The sequence below is a fragment of the Hemitrygon akajei genome, chromosome 9 (genome assembly GCF_048418815.1).
Source record: "Hemitrygon akajei chromosome 9, sHemAka1.3, whole genome shotgun sequence".
Taxonomy (NCBI): Eukaryota; Metazoa; Chordata; class Chondrichthyes; order Myliobatiformes; family Dasyatidae; genus Hemitrygon; species Hemitrygon akajei.
This window is the reverse complement of record NC_133132.1, coordinates 37385514-37401289: the sequence shown is the minus strand read 5'-3', so window position 1 is coordinate 37401289 and position 15776 is coordinate 37385514. Positions and strand designations below refer to the sequence as shown.

Here is a 15776-nt window from a genome sequence, read left to right as displayed (position 1 = left end):
ACGCAGCAAGTATTTTTAAAATTCCAAACCATAAACGTTCCTATGCTCCCTTTCCTTTAGGGAACTGTAAATAGGAAGAGATCGACGAACACTATCACCCAGGACATGCCCTCCTCTCATTGCTACCATCAGGGGCGAGGTACACAGAAGCCTGAAGACACACACTCAGTGATTCAGGAACAGCTTCTTCCCCTCCGCCATCAGATTTCTGAAGGGACAATGAACCCTTGTACTGTACACTACCTCACTAATTTTTTTTCTCCTCTTTTTCGCATTACTTATTTAATCTGTTTTCGATCTCAGGCTAGTATATGATGGCATATCTGTACTTTGATAATAAATTTACTTTGAAATTTGAAATCCGATTAAAGGTTGATAATACATTTATAAACATCTGACTAGCAATGGATAGAAACAACTGTAAATAGTTTTCCTAATTATTGGTATGAGTTGTATTCGTCCGATCTGTTGATGAAATGCACTTCTTCTTTGTAACTTATAGTTTTTAAAAATTATATATTGCAACTTACCGCAAAACAATGGCTTTCACGACCTATGTCAGTGATATTAAACCTGATTCTGATAACATGCGGACTGATTGGGTTACCGTGGGTGAGGATATACACGTGATGGATTCTTATAGAACGATTCTTTATTCTGAACGGAAAATGAGACAAGTTTCACACGCGACAAATTTTAGAAAAAGAAACGCAATTACCAAAGCTAATTCGCAAGTTAAAAACAAAATGTATCGAAACTCGCTTTGATTGATTGGTCACGGCTGGTTTGCGATCATTTAATGATGATATGATTTTACTGGGAACGGAGAGGGTGTGCGAGGCCCGGGGTTATGCCCGTTTCCACAGCTCCATCAATAAACCAAACAGCTGTTTCTATCAGCTGATCTTTCCTCACAAAAGAGCGTTTAAATCGAATTGCACGTTATTATGGAAGCAACCAAGCTATTGCCCGCATCAATAATACCAAGAACAGGTACTGTACGCTTCCTCGCAACGTCGGACATCGAATATACGAAAACAAGGTAATTCTAACTCCAGATCCTGCCTGAAAGAAATTTAACAGGGACTGAGCCATCAGAAGTTTCTTGTTGTTCTTTTTAAAATATATATAATTACAAATTTTAAGTAACACGTTAGCATCAGATTCGGGAACTACCCCTTACTACCCCTTAAGCATCAGGCTCTTGAAATGGTGGGGATAACTTCACTCAACTTCACTCGCCCCATCAGCGAACTGTCCCCACAACCTATGGGCTCACTTTCAAGGATTCTTCATCTCATATTCTCAATATTTGTATATTATTATTATTTTATGTTTATTTGTATTTAATGTGTATGCCCGCGAGAAAATTAATCTCACGATAGTATGCGGTGACATATATGTATTTTGATAATACATTTATTTTGAATTTTCATTAAAGTTTGAAAATAGAGCTTATAGATGTATGACAAGCAATGGATATTAACAATGTATATTATTTTCCTAATTATTGGTATGAGTTGTATTCGTCCGGCTGATTGTTCAAATAAACTGGTGCATTCCAATTTTTTTTTTACCTAAATAACTTTTTTAGGAGTCTTCTCGATAAGGTAGCCTATTTTTTATCGCTCCTCTCCTTTCTGAACTCCTCATAATTCTGAAGAGTTACTATTATTGCCGCAGCAAAATAAAGTTTGTTATCGTGACTTCCGCGCTTGGGAACGACGCAGCGCGAGGAAAGTAAGCTTTAGAGACTTTGCAATGATCCGACAGTGGACCATTATATATTATATGTAGTTGGTCTGCCCTCTATCGGGAGCTGGAAGTAATGCTGTTCTGTGTTAAAGAAATTTCACTTCTTTCACCCCCTTGGGACAATAAATAAAACTGTTAGAAATGTAAGTTTGAATATAATTCGATACTTTCCTACTTCATTTGCTATTCTTAGTGGGAGGATCTGTGCCGCTCACCTTAAATTATTTCATGAACCCCGGGGAGATAATAAAAACGCGATTCTGCGGATGCTGGAAATACAGTGCAACGCACACAAAATGCAGGAGGAACTCAGCAGGTCAGGCAGCATCAGTGGAAATGAATAAACAGTCGACGTTTCGGGGCGAGACCCTTCATCAGGACTGGAAAGGAAGGCGGATCACGGCCACCTTTTCATTCTGGTGTCTTCACCCTTGCCGTTTCAGTCTGATAAAGGGTCTCGACCCGAAGCGTCGACTGTTTATTCATTTCCATAGACCCGTGAAACTATTGACGAAGTTGTAGTGCGTTTCCGGTGTGTGTTTAAACAAGGGGTTCAGCATAAGTAGCCTCCGTACATAAGTGTGGATAAACACCCAGCGATACCAATAAGGATGCCCCAGAAAGGCGGCTTCCGTCATTAAGGACCCCCACCACCCAGGACGAGGCCTGTTCTCATTGCTAACATCGAGGAGGAGTTACAGGAGCCTGATGACACCAGTACAGCGTTTTTGGAAAAGCTTCTTACCCTCCGCCTTCAGATTTCTAAACGGACAATGATCCATGAACACTAACTCACTTATTTGCACTACTTATTTCATATGTACTGTATATGTGTATGTGTGTGTAAATGTATTTATATACACACATATGCATACATACATATATATATACTGTGTGTACGTATATATACAGTGTATGTAAAAGTTTATATATGCCTTTCTTTTATTATTAAATATTGCAATGTACTGTTGCCGCAAAACAAATTTCAGGACCTATGCCAGTGACATTAAACCTGGTTCTGATTCTGGATTTGAGTAACTATTGCACTGAAATAATGTTGTACTCATCTGGAGTCTGGTCGTCTTTCGAACGGATGGATACCACAGCTGACCAAATACACAGACAAATTATTATTTAAGTTCGATATCCAGTGTCAACGATTGTGTCAATCAGTCTTTCGGCGGTAAATTCTTGCGAATATCACGCCTTGAAATCTGGTCTGGAAAAAATAAATTGCTTGAATTGTGGCTGGAGGCTTCATATAGTCGATTAGGCTAGTTGGAACTCGTTGCGTGCAGGCGGCCTAACGGCACTTAGGGAGCCAAGTCGTGTCGGTTGCGCCCAACGAAGACAGAAGACCAGTGCAGGAGAGTTTTTTTTTTAGTGTAAAAGCGTTTGCATTGGGGCAGTTCCACTCTCTCGACCTCGGAAGTCCGGGTCCAGTGGTCACAACTGGAGGTTTCTTCGGCTGGAGTGGATGGCCACGACATCTGCACCTGGGCCCTCACTTCGCTCTCCACCGAGCCACCTTCAACGGTGAGTTGGATCTCACTGTTGACCTCGTCGGTCCAGTCCCCCCCCGGAGCTGACGTCGCGTTCTCCGACAGGCATGTCCGTGTCTCACCGGGGGTATGAGGCGCGCCGGCTACCCTCACCTGGTTTAGCCCACCTGTCGGAGTGGTGCCCCGGGGTGCGGCCGCTGTTTGGAGCTGTCACAGGTGCGAGTTGAGTGTCCGGTAGGGACCAAAGGTGAGTGAGCTGCCCCAGAATGGACATGACAAACCCCTTCACCAGAGGTGCTACCCCTCCCCGGACACCCCACACAACCCACTTACATGTAAACACAATATTCACAATTGTATCATTCCGATGACATATAAACTTTCTTTTCGAACCATTTTAAAGATAATGCAAATGTTAGACAAAATCTTTTGTTCCCAATAACGATGTGCGACTAACACCCTCTTAATTCATCCATTGCTATTTGAGTTTTGCAACAACATTTAGTTGCCTTTGTATTTTGCGTCCACATTTACAACTAAATTGCATAGATAAAATGAGCACGAGATTCTGCAGCGGCTGGAAAGCACAGCAACACATACTTTCTCTCTCTCACACACACACACGCCCTGATGAAGGGTCTCTGTCCGAAACGTCGACTGTTTATTCCTCTCCACAGACGCTGCCCGACTCGCTGAGCTCCCCCAGCATTTTGTCTGCGTGCGTCGCAAGAGATGAACTGAAACTTTGAGGACGATGCTTCAGTGCGCAAATTTATGCACAATAGTGCCATCGCGTGGAGCCGCTGGAGAAGTACAAGACGAAATGTTTGTACGCATTTTATAAAACGCGACTCTGAATCTCACCATAAACTTAGCTAACTCATTAGTCTTAGCATAATCGAACAAATTAAAAGCCACGCGTTTTTCTCCGTCTGGCACAGTTGTAAATTGTATTGTTACAAGGAGACTTCAGCTGGAGAATGATAGACAGCACTAAACAGAATGTGTGAGTATCTGTTTAGTTCAGGGCCGGCCATTGAGGTCAGCACAGAGCTACTGAACTAAAGTGTTGCAGTCTACGTCATTTTATTTTCATGCTTGCATTGTAATGTGCAATGTAATCAGTGCAAATTGAACCTTCACAGTTAATGCTTAATTATGAAGAGCCAAGGAAATAAGCAGTAACTGCGTTTATGCAGCATCTTTAACATAGCGGGGACAAGTTTTACCGAGATGGTATGGATCTGATTGGAGAGATAGGGAGGCACACGTGGATCTGCTGTCCCATTATAACGTGGATCTATCTTTAAACATTTCAGAAAGGTCGACAGGAAACTAAAAACAGCAGACAGACAGATTTACCATCTCAGTGAAATTTACAATTGGATGATAAGACCATAAGGTATAGGAGCAGAAATAGGCCATTTGGCCCATTGAGCCTGCTTCGGCATCTTATCATGCAGACCCAGTTCCCTCACATCCCAATCTCCTGCCTTCTCCCTGTAAACCTTCATGCCTGACTAAACAAGAACCTATCAAGCTCTGCCTTAAATATACCCAATGACCTGGCCTCCACAGTCATATGTGTCAACAAATTCCACAGATCCACCATTCCTCATCATCATTCATAAAGGATGCCCTCTGCTCTGAGGCTGTGTCCTCTGGTCTTGGACTCCCCCACAATAGGAACTGTCCTCTCCACGTCCGCTCTATCGAAGCCTTTCCACATTCAGTAGGTTTCCATATGGTCATAAGATGTAGGAGCAAAATTAGGCCATTTGGCCCATCGAGTCTGCTGTGCTATTTCATCATGATTGATCCAATTAGATCCAATCTCTTGCCTTCTCCCTGTATCCCTTCATGCCCCGATGAATCAAGAATCTATCAACCTCTTCCCTAAATATACGTGATGACTTGGCCTCCACAGCTGACTTCTCATCTCCATTCTAAAAGGATGCCCCTCTATTCTGAAGCAGTATCCTCTGGTCTTAGACTCTCTCACCATTGGAAACATCCTTGCCACATCCACTCTATCAAGGCCTTTCACCATTCGACAGGTTTCAATTAAATCACCCCTCATTCTTCTGAATTCTAGTGAATACAGGTCTAAAGCCATCAAACACTCTTCATATGGCAAACCATTCAATACTGGAATCATTTTCATGAACCTTCTTTGAATTTCATGAACCTCTCCAATTTCAGCACATCCTTTCTAAGATTAGGGGCCCAAAGCTGCTCACAATACTTCGAATGAGGCTTCACCAGTCCTTTACAAAGTCTCAATATTACATCCTTGCTTTTATATTCCCGTCCTCTTGAAGTGAATGCTAACATCACATTTGCCTCCCCTACCACAGACTCAACTTGCAAATTAACCTTCAGGGAACCCTGCACAAGGACTTCCAAGTTCCTTTGCACCTCAAGTTTTTTTTGTATTTTCTCTCCATTTAGAAAATAGTCAACCCTTTCATTTCTCCTACCAAAGTGCATGATTATACACTTCCTACCACTGTATTCCATCTGCCCATTCTCCTAATCTGCCTGTCCTTCTGTGGCCTCTCTAATTCTTAAAAACTAGCTGCTGCAACAAAGCCATCGATTCCATCATCTGAGTCATTGACATATAACGTAAGAAGAATCGGTCCCAACACGGATCTCTGTGAAACACCACCAGTCACTGGCAGCCGGTCAGAAAAGGTTCCCTTTGTTGCCACTCTTTGCTTCCTGCCAATCAGCCACTGCTTTTCCAATGCTCGAATCTTTCCTGTAACATCATGGGCTTGTATCTTGTTAAGCAGCCTCATGTGTGGCATTTATCACGCAGTAGCACTTACATCCACAGTGATGAAATGTTTTGAGAGGCTGGAGTTGAAGCATATCGGTTTCTGTTTTGAGTGGCGACTTCGATCCACTCTGATCAGCCTTCTGAAGCAACAGGTCTATAACACATTAGCTCTTTTCATAACTTGGGAACATCTGGACAGCAAAGATGCGTACATCAGGATGTTCTTTATTGATTACAGCTCAGCATTTAATGCCATCATCCCCTCAAAACAAATCAGTAAACTCTAAGACCTGGGTCTCAATACCTCTTTGTGCAATTGGATCCTGGATTTCCTCACTTGCAGACTCCAGTCAGTTCAGATTGGCAAAAACATCTCCTCCACAATCTCCACCAGGACAGGAGCACCGCAGGGATGTGCGCTTAGCCCCCTGCTCTACTCATTTACACCTGTGACTGTGTGGCTAAGTACAGCTCCAGCACCATATACAAGTTTGCTGATGACACCACTGTTGTGGGCTGTATCAAAGATGGTGATAAATCAGCATACAGGAGGGAGACTGAAAATTTGGTTGAGTGGTGTAAGAACAACACCGTCTCACTCAATGTCAATAAGACCAAGGAACTGTTTGTAGACTTCAGGAGGTGGAAACCAGAGGTCCATGAGTCAGTAAACATCGGAAGATCAGAGGTGGAGAGGGTCAGTAACTTTAAATTCCTGGGTGTCACTATCTCAGAGGACCTGTCCTGGACCCATCATATAAATATAATTGTGAAGAAAGCACATCAGCACCTCTACTTCCTCAGGAGTCTGTGGAGATTCGGCATGTCATCAAAAACATTGGCAAACTTCTATAGATGTGTGGTGGAAAGTGTGCTGACTGGCTGCGTTATGGCCTGGTGTAGGAACACCAATGCCTTTGAGTGGAACATCCCACAAAAGGCAATGGATATGGTTCAGTACATCATGGGTAAAACCCTTCCAACCATTGAGCACATCTACATGAAACATTTCTGAAAAAAAGCAGCATCCATCATCAAAGATCTTCACCACCCAGGTCATGTACTTTTCTCATTGCTGCCATCAAATAGAAGGTACAAGTGCTTCAGGACTCACACCACCAGGTTCATAAACAGTTACTACCCCTCAACTATTAAGCTCTTGAACAAAAGGGGATAACTATACTAATTTAAGGAATCTTTCATCTTGTTATTTCATGTGCTTCATTTATTGCTATTTATTGGTATCTGCATTTGCTCATTAGTTGTCCATTGATCTTGTTTACAGTTACTGTTCTATGGATTTGCTAAGCATACCCACAGAAAAAAGAAACTCAAGGTTTTTACGTGGTGACATGTATTAACTCTGATAATATATTTTAATTTGAACTTTGAATCTTGTCAACAGCCATCTGAATATTCAAGTACACAACGTCAACTGATCTCCTTTGTATATCCTGCTTATTATTTCTTCAAGAATTCCAACAGATTTGTCAGGCATGATCAGTAGCATATCTAAGGTATGGCATGTGCCCTGGGTGCCACTTGAAGGGGGGGGGCGCCACTGAGCAGTTTCTATTAAAGTCAGACAAGCCATCCTCGGATAGTGAAAAAAGAATTTTCTTCAGATGTATGATCTGTCTTTGATTATCGTGGGTGAGAAGCACTAGGATGGCCTTATTTCCGAGCATGGTGTACGAAGACCATGAAACGTTTCTCCACGAAGAAGGAGGAAAGTGGAGCTGAAGGACAGAAGAGACGGAAGTTGGAGGCGGAGGAGGCCAAGAAGTTGAGCAAGTTCTTCGTGCCCTTCTTTGAAAAGCCCGGAACGAGTAGTTCGACACGTTCCATGGAGTCGCCTGCACCTGCTACAAGTTTGTTAGAATCCGAAGGTGGATCAAGTACAAATGCGTCACAAGCCGAGGAGGAAGTCAAGTCAGATAAATCTGAGCATGACGAGATTAAGAGTGAGGCTGCCACAGAGAATGTGGACATGACAGGAGGGGAAGGTGATGGTGGTGATGGTGATGTTGAATTTATTGACGAGATTTTACCTGACGAGATTGAACCTGACGACACTGAACCTAGTGAACTGGATGGTGTTAAAGAGCCTCGGACTGTCATACCAGAAGTGATTGAACAGCATGACATTGGACTTCTGAACTTCGACAAGAATACTGGAAAAGCAATTCTGCCTGACACGTTGAGAACAGAAATAATAAAGGTGGGTTTAAAGTATTTCCAGAAGAGTGAGGGCCTTTCCTACCAACAAATAACTGCTCCATGAACAAAACTTGGTTCAAGAGGAAATTGGGAAATGGTCGTGGTGAGGAAATGACTCGCTCATGGCTGATCTATTCCCCTTCTAAAAACTCTGCATTTTGGATCTGTTGTCTTCTCTATTCCCGGTCAAACCATCAATCCTCATTGGAGCAGGAAAGTGGATTCAACCAGTGGAAAGCACCCGAAAGGATTAGTGTTCATAAAAATGCCAAGAATCATCAGTAATGCTTCACACAGTGAAAAGAAATGGAATGAAATCTAGCTGGAAACAGAGGAGTTATTGACGTGGTACTTCAGTCACAGATTGAGAAGGAAAAGCAGAAATGGCGTGATATCTTGATGAGAATCCTTCACTGCATAAAATTCCTTGCGACTCAGAACCTGGCTTTGCGAGGACACAGGGAGTCACTTCAGCTAGATGATGTCTCGAACATGAGAAATTTCCTTGGCTTACTGAAACTACTGGCCATCTTTGACCCTGTCATAAAAGAACACCTCGCTCATTTGGAAAGTCATCTTGGATCCATGTCTTATCCTCCACCGGGTGTCCAGAATGAATTCATCCACATGATGGCATCCACTGTTCGCCAGAGTTTACTGAGAAGCATTCGTAAAGCCAAGTACTATGGTCTCATGTTCGACTCAACTCCTGTTCAGGCACACCGTGAGCAGATGTCAGAAGTAGTGAGGTATGTGGAAGTTGATTTTGAGAGGAAAACAGTCCGTGTTAGAGAGTCCTTCCTTGGTTTTATCCAGATAAGCCAGAAGGATGCTGAGAGCTTGGTTGAAGACATCTTGAAACAGCTAGAGAAGGATGAAATGAAGCTACAAGATTGTCGGTCACAGTGCTATGACAACGCCGCTGTGATGGTTGGACACAGAAGTGGTGTTCATCAAAGAATAAGTCAGAAAAACAACCTGGCAGCGTTTGTGGATTGCGACAATCACTCACTCAACTTGGTGGGTGTACATGCAGCCAAGCAGGATACAGTGATGGTCACATTTTTTGGAACCATCGAAGCTTTCTACGTGTTTTTCTATCATTCAACACAGCACTGGGAAAAACTCAATAACACCGTGCCTATGGTTGTTAAGTCGGAGTCCGAAACCAGGTGGGGTGCAAGGACAGAAGCAGTGAAGCCCGTCAACAAGTACCTTGAGGAGATAGTTCACATTCTCCAGGACATGATAGACAATGAAAACGAGACCAGTGAAACAAGAAGTGACGCAAGGCATCTGTATAACCATGTGTTTAGGATTTTGGAACAAAGTACTCATTCGCATTGACCGTATTTAAAAGAGGCTGCCGGATCCTAGCATGAAATTCCACGATGCTGCCCCGGATTTGAAAACCCTCCGAGATCATTTTTATGATGAAAGAGAAGTGTTGGTCAGTGAGTCACTCGAAGAAGGAGTTGGTCTCTGTCAAGAATGGAATATTGAAGTTGAAAGATGTCAGAGACGAAAGAAACGAATGGCTGATGAGAACTCGAGAGACGCTGGGTTAACAGGTAAGGAGGAAATGGAAAGAGTCATGAAGGGAACACTCGACCATCTTCACAGAGAAATGGATGAAAGGTTCGCTCGTTTGCACGACACTGATGCCAAGTTTGGGTTCCTCCTCGATGTCGAGGGGGACTGTGTTACGGCGTCGACAGTAACGACCTAAAGAAGAAGTGCGAAAATTTAGGCAAATTGTACAGCTCTGATGTTGGTGGACAGCAGCTATATGAAGAAATTTTGGATTGCAGAATGTTGCTATCAAGACGGGTCAACATGAAAATCTCAAGACCTGAAGAGCTTCTTGAACTTATTGTTCAGTATGGAGATGAGAGCATCTTCCCCAATCTTCGCATTGCTATTCAGCTGTGAGAGATCATTCAGCAAGTTAAAACTAATACTTTCATATTTGAGAGCCTCCATGGGTCAAGGCAGACTCTATGATTTTGCTCTGCTGAGTGTAGAAAGAGAAGAAACTGAAAAATCTGACTTTGATCACATCGTAGACTGATTAGCATCAGTGAAAGCAAGGAAGATGCAGTTATAATTTTCATGTAGTGCCATAATTTGTTAGTTAAATGATTAATGAGCTTGACTTGTATTTTTGAGCTGATACTATGGTAAAGTTATCTAAAAGATGGGTGTCAGATGTTTGGACAGGGGTGCAATTTCAGTGCCTGCCATAGACGCTATTTTCCGTAGATACGTCCCTGGGCATGATTCTTCCTTGAGGAAACCATGCTGACTAAGGCCGATTTTATCATGTGCCTCCAAGTACCCTGAGACCTCATCCTTAATAATTGACTCCAACATCTTCCCAGACACTGAGGTCAGTCTAACTGACCTAGTTTCCTTTCTTCAGCCGCTTTCCCGTCTTGAAGAGTGGAGTGACATTTGCAATTTTCCATTCTTCCTGAAACATTCCAGAATTTAGTGATTCTTGAAAGATCATAACTAATGCCTCCACAATCTCTTCAGCTACCTCTACAGAACCCTGGAGCGTAGACCATCTGGTCTGGGTGAATTATCTACCTTCAGACCTTTCAGTTTCCCAAGAATCTTTCTCTAGTTATGGCAACTTCATGAACTTCATGACGCCTGACACGTGAAACTTCCACTATACTACTAGTGTGTTCCACAGTGAAGACTGATACAAAATACTTATTCAGTTCATTCATCATTTCCTTGTTCCCCATTACTACCCCTCCAAAATCAGTTTCCAGCAGTCCGATATCCATTCCCGCCTCTCTTTTACACTTTAAGTATCTGAAGGAACTTCTAGTATCCTCTTTAATATTATTGGCTAGCTTACTTTCATATTCCATCTTTATCTTTTAATGACTTTTTAGTTGCCTTCTGTTGGTTTTCAAAAGCTTCCCAATCCTCTAACTTCCCAATAATATTTGCTCTATTATATACTTTCTCTTTGGCCTTTATGTTGTTTCTGACTTCTCTTGTTAGCCACGGTTGTGTCATCTTGCCTTTAGAATATTTCTTCTTCTTTGGGATATATGTATCCTGTGCTTTCCAAACTGCTTCCAGAAATTCCAAATGCCGTTGCTACTCTGTTGTCATCCTGCCAGTGTACTTTTCCAATCAATCCCAGCCAACTCCTCTCTCATGCCTCTGTAATTCCCTTTAGTCCACTGTAACACTGATATATCTGACTTTAGCTTTTCCTTCTCAAAATTCAAGGTGAATTCAATCATATTATGACCTCTTGCCCCCCAGGGTTCTTTTACCTTAAGCTCTCCAATCAATTCCAGTTCATTGCACAACACCCAATCCAGAATAACTGATCCCATAGTGGGCTCAACTACAAGCTGTTCTGAAAAGCCATCTCTTGGGCATTCTAGAAAATTCCCCCTCCTGGAATCCAGCACCAACCTGATTTTCCCAATCTACCTGCATATTAAAATCCCCCATGACTATTTTGGCATGCATTTTTTATCTCCCTTTGTAATTTGTAGACCACATCCTTACTAGTGTTTGAGGGTCTGTATAGAACTTCCATCAGGGTCCCTTTACCTCTATAGTTCTTTAGCTCTATCCACAATGATTCAACATCTGTTTCTAATGATTTCATTTTTTACCAACTGAGCAATGACACCCTCTCTGCCTTCCTGCCTGTCCTTTCAATACAATGTGTATCCTTGGACATTAAGCTCCCAGCTATACTCTTCTTTCAGCCATGATTCAGTGATGCCTACAACATTATCCATGCTAGTCTTTACTATTGATCTACCATTTTCCATATACTGTGCACATACAAATGTAACACCTTCAGTCCTGTATTCAGGATTGAATTTTAATTATGTCCGCCTTTTACATTGCAACTCATCCTGTTGACTGCATCTATCAGCAGCTTCTCTTTACTACACATTGCCTCTGTTTGTAAACCAGCTTCAGCACTATCATCCCCCTTTCCTATGATACTTCTTGCATTGGAATATATGCCGCTTAGGACACTAGCCACACCATACTCAACCTTTTGATTCCTATCTTTGTCTGAGGGTCTTATAAATACCCTTGCTTTCAATGAGGTCCTCACTCATTTTCCTGAATTCCAGTGAGTAGAAACTCCACAAATGATAAGACTTTTAGTCCTGGAATCATTTTCGTAAACTCCCTTCAACCCTCTCCAATGTCATTGCATCCTTTCTCAGGTAAGGGGCCCAAATCTGCTCACAAGTGAGGCACCACTCATGCCTTATAAAGCCTCAACATTACATCCTTTCTTTTATATCCTAGTCCTCTTGAAATGAATGCTAGCATTGCATTTGCCTTCCTCACCACCAATTCAACCTGCAAAGTAACCTTCAGGGAATCCAGCACAAAGACTCCCAGGTCCCTTTGCAGCTCAAATTTTTGATTTCCTCTTCTAAGCATAGAAAATAGTCTATGCTTTTATTTCTTCTACTAAAGTAATGACCATACACTTCCCGACCTTATATTCCATCTGCCACTTCATTTCCCATTCTCCTAATCTGCCTAAGTCCTTCTGCAACTGCTCTTTTTCCTCAACACTACCTGCCCCTCCACATATCTTTGCATCATCTGTAAAGATAGCGATAAAGCCATCAACTTTGTCATCCAAATCACTGATACACATGCATTGTAAAAAGAAGTGGTCCCTACGTAGTTGCCTGTGGAACACCATTAGTCCCTGGCGGCCAAACAAAAAAGATGTCCTTTATCCCCGCTCTTTGCCTCTTGCCAAGCCGCCAGTGCTCTATCCATGCTAGTATCATTCCTGTAATAGTGTGGGCCCTTACTTTGCTAAGCACACCTTGTCAAAGGCCTTCTGAAAATCCAAATAAACAACATCCACAGACCTTCATTTGTCTATCCTGCCTGTGTCAGGCAAGATTTCCCCTTAAGGAAACGCGGACTTTGGCCCACTTTATTAGGCACCTCCAAATACCCCAAATCCTCATCCTTAATAATTGAGTCCAGCATCTTCCCAATTAAAGGCTAACTGGCCTATAATTTACTTTCTTCTGCATCCCTTCCTTCTTAAAGAGTGGATTGACACTTGCAATTTTCCAGTCTCCAGAACCATTCCAGAATCTAATGATTTTTGAAAGACCATCACTAATGCTTCCACAATCTCTTCAGTTGCCTCTCTCAGAACCCTGGGGTGTAGTCCATCCAGTTCAGGTGACTTATCGACCTTAGCTTCCAAAGCACCTTCTCCTTAGTAATAGCAACTACACTTACTTTTGCCACTGATACTCTCAAATTTCTGGAAAACTGCACGTGTCTTCCACAGTGCAGACTGATGCAAAATCCTTATTAAGTTTATCCACCATTTATTTGTCCCTCATTATTACCTCTCCAGCTCATTTTCTGGTCTCACCTTCCTTTTAGGCTTCCTATTTGAAAAAACTTCTGGAATTCTCTTTATATTATTGGCTAGCTTATCTTCATATTTCATATTTTCTCTCTTTATGGCTTTTATAGTGGCCATCTGTTAGTTTTTAAAACCTTCCCAATCCTCTACCTTCCCATTTATTTCTGCTATATTATATGCCCTCTGTTTTGATCTTATGCTATCTTTGACTTCCTTTGTCAACCTTGGCTGCATCATCCTCCCTTTGGAATGCTTCTTCTTTAAGATGTATCTATCCTGCGCTTTCCAAACTGTCCCCACAAACTCCAGCCAATGCTGTTCTACTGTCATCCCTGCTAGTGCCCCCTTCCAATCAACTTTGTCTAGCTCTTCTCTCATGCCAGAATACTGAAACATCTGACTTCATTTTCTCCCTATCAGGCTGCGGGGTGAATTCTATCATTTTATGATCACTGGCCCTTAAGGATCCTTTACCTTAAGCTCCCTCAATAAATTTGTTTCATTACATAACACCCAATCTGGAATTGCCGTTCTCTATGGGGGTGAACCCTGAGCTGGTCTAAAAATCCACCTCATAGGCATTCTACAAATTCTCTCCCTTGGGATCCACAAAGATCAGATATATAATTAAATAATTAGTGCCAAAAGGGAGGAAAAATATTGAGGTAGTGCATGTGGGTTCATTGCCCAATCTGAAATTTGATGGTGGAGGGAGAATCTGTTCCAAAACATGGAGTGCGTGTCTTCAGGCTCCTGTAACTCCCTTTTCGATGGCAGCAAAGAGAAGAGGGTGATGAATGCCGCCTTTTTGAGACATGTCCTTTTGAAGATGTCCTCGATGCTGGGGAGGCGAGTGCCCACGATGGAGCTGGCTGAGTTTGCAACTTTCAGCAGCTTTCTCCGATCCTGTGCAGAGGCCCCCTCCATACCAGACAGTGGTGGAGGAGAGCCAGGAACACCATGAAGGATCCCACCCACCCCTGCCCGTGGACTGTTGGTCCCACTCCCACCAGGAACGTTGGGACCACCAGACTCAAAAACATTCACCTCCCCCAGGCCGTCAGGCAGATCAACACTTCCACCCATTAACCCACCACATCACAGGTGTCACTTTATGTACATACAATCTGTAAACAGTTACTTGTACATTGTGTTTGATAGGATTACTTCTTTAATTATATTTATTGTGTTCTTTCTGCTCGTTGTCCTTTTATATGCTGTATCAGATCCAGACTAACAATAATTTTCTTCTCCTTTATACTTGTGTACTGAAGAATGACAATAAATACTCTTGAATTCTGAATCTTAAATAATCCCATGATAATCCAGATTAATAACTACATCTTGATTATTCATCCTCCCTGGTTTCTCAGCACTCAGCAGGAATCAGGCCATAATCAAGTTATAGAAAAGATTTATCATAGCAGTATAGATGGCAGCTGAAGCGTAAGGCTTTCAGGTGTTAGAGAATTGGGCTTATTTGTACAGTACACCTTATGCAGATAACCCACTGGGATTCCTTATTGGAACTAATGACTAACACCACTCTTATACTTCCCTGCCCATTAAAATGTGCGAATGTGAAACTGAGGAGAACAAACTTCGCAGTTTTCAATAAATACTCTGAGGCGGGTCTGATTAATGTGGGCGCCACGGTAGTCCAACGGCTAGTGAGACGCTGTTGCAGCTCGGGGCATTCCAGAGTTCGCAGTTCAACTCCAGCCCCGACGGTGTGGAGTTTGTCGGCTCTCCTCGTGAACTGCATGGACTTCCTCTGGCAGTCCAAGGATTACAGCTTAGCAGGTTAATCGGTCATTGTAAATTGACCTGTGATTAGGTTATTGTTAAATAGGTGAGTTGCTGGGCGCGTGGTTCATTGCACTGGAAGGGCATGTCCTGACTATACCTCGAAATAAATAAATATAACAATTATTCAGGAAGTTCCTCATTTCCAACAAAATAAAACCCCTACACATCTTCAAAGGCTAATTTCATGACAAATTAATTGTAAGCTCAGAAGGAGAAGCCTGTTATCCAATAGAACCCTGCAAATATTGACTTATCACTTAATAAAGTAAGGAGTTTTTTGACTTAGCTTTAT

At 42.4% G+C, this 15776-nt stretch overlaps 1 long non-coding RNA gene across 1 annotated transcript in view; it reads left to right on the top strand.

Annotated features, from left to right (window-relative positions):
• Window positions 1-660: 660 nt before the first annotated feature.
• LOC140733013 (uncharacterized) overlaps window positions 661-15776 on the top strand; it is a 92156-nt gene continuing 77040 nt past the window's right edge. The window contains exon 1 of the long non-coding RNA XR_012100203.1: window positions 661-1042. This is a non-coding gene — a long non-coding RNA (uncharacterized lncRNA). The remainder of the gene's footprint in view (window positions 1043-15776) is intronic.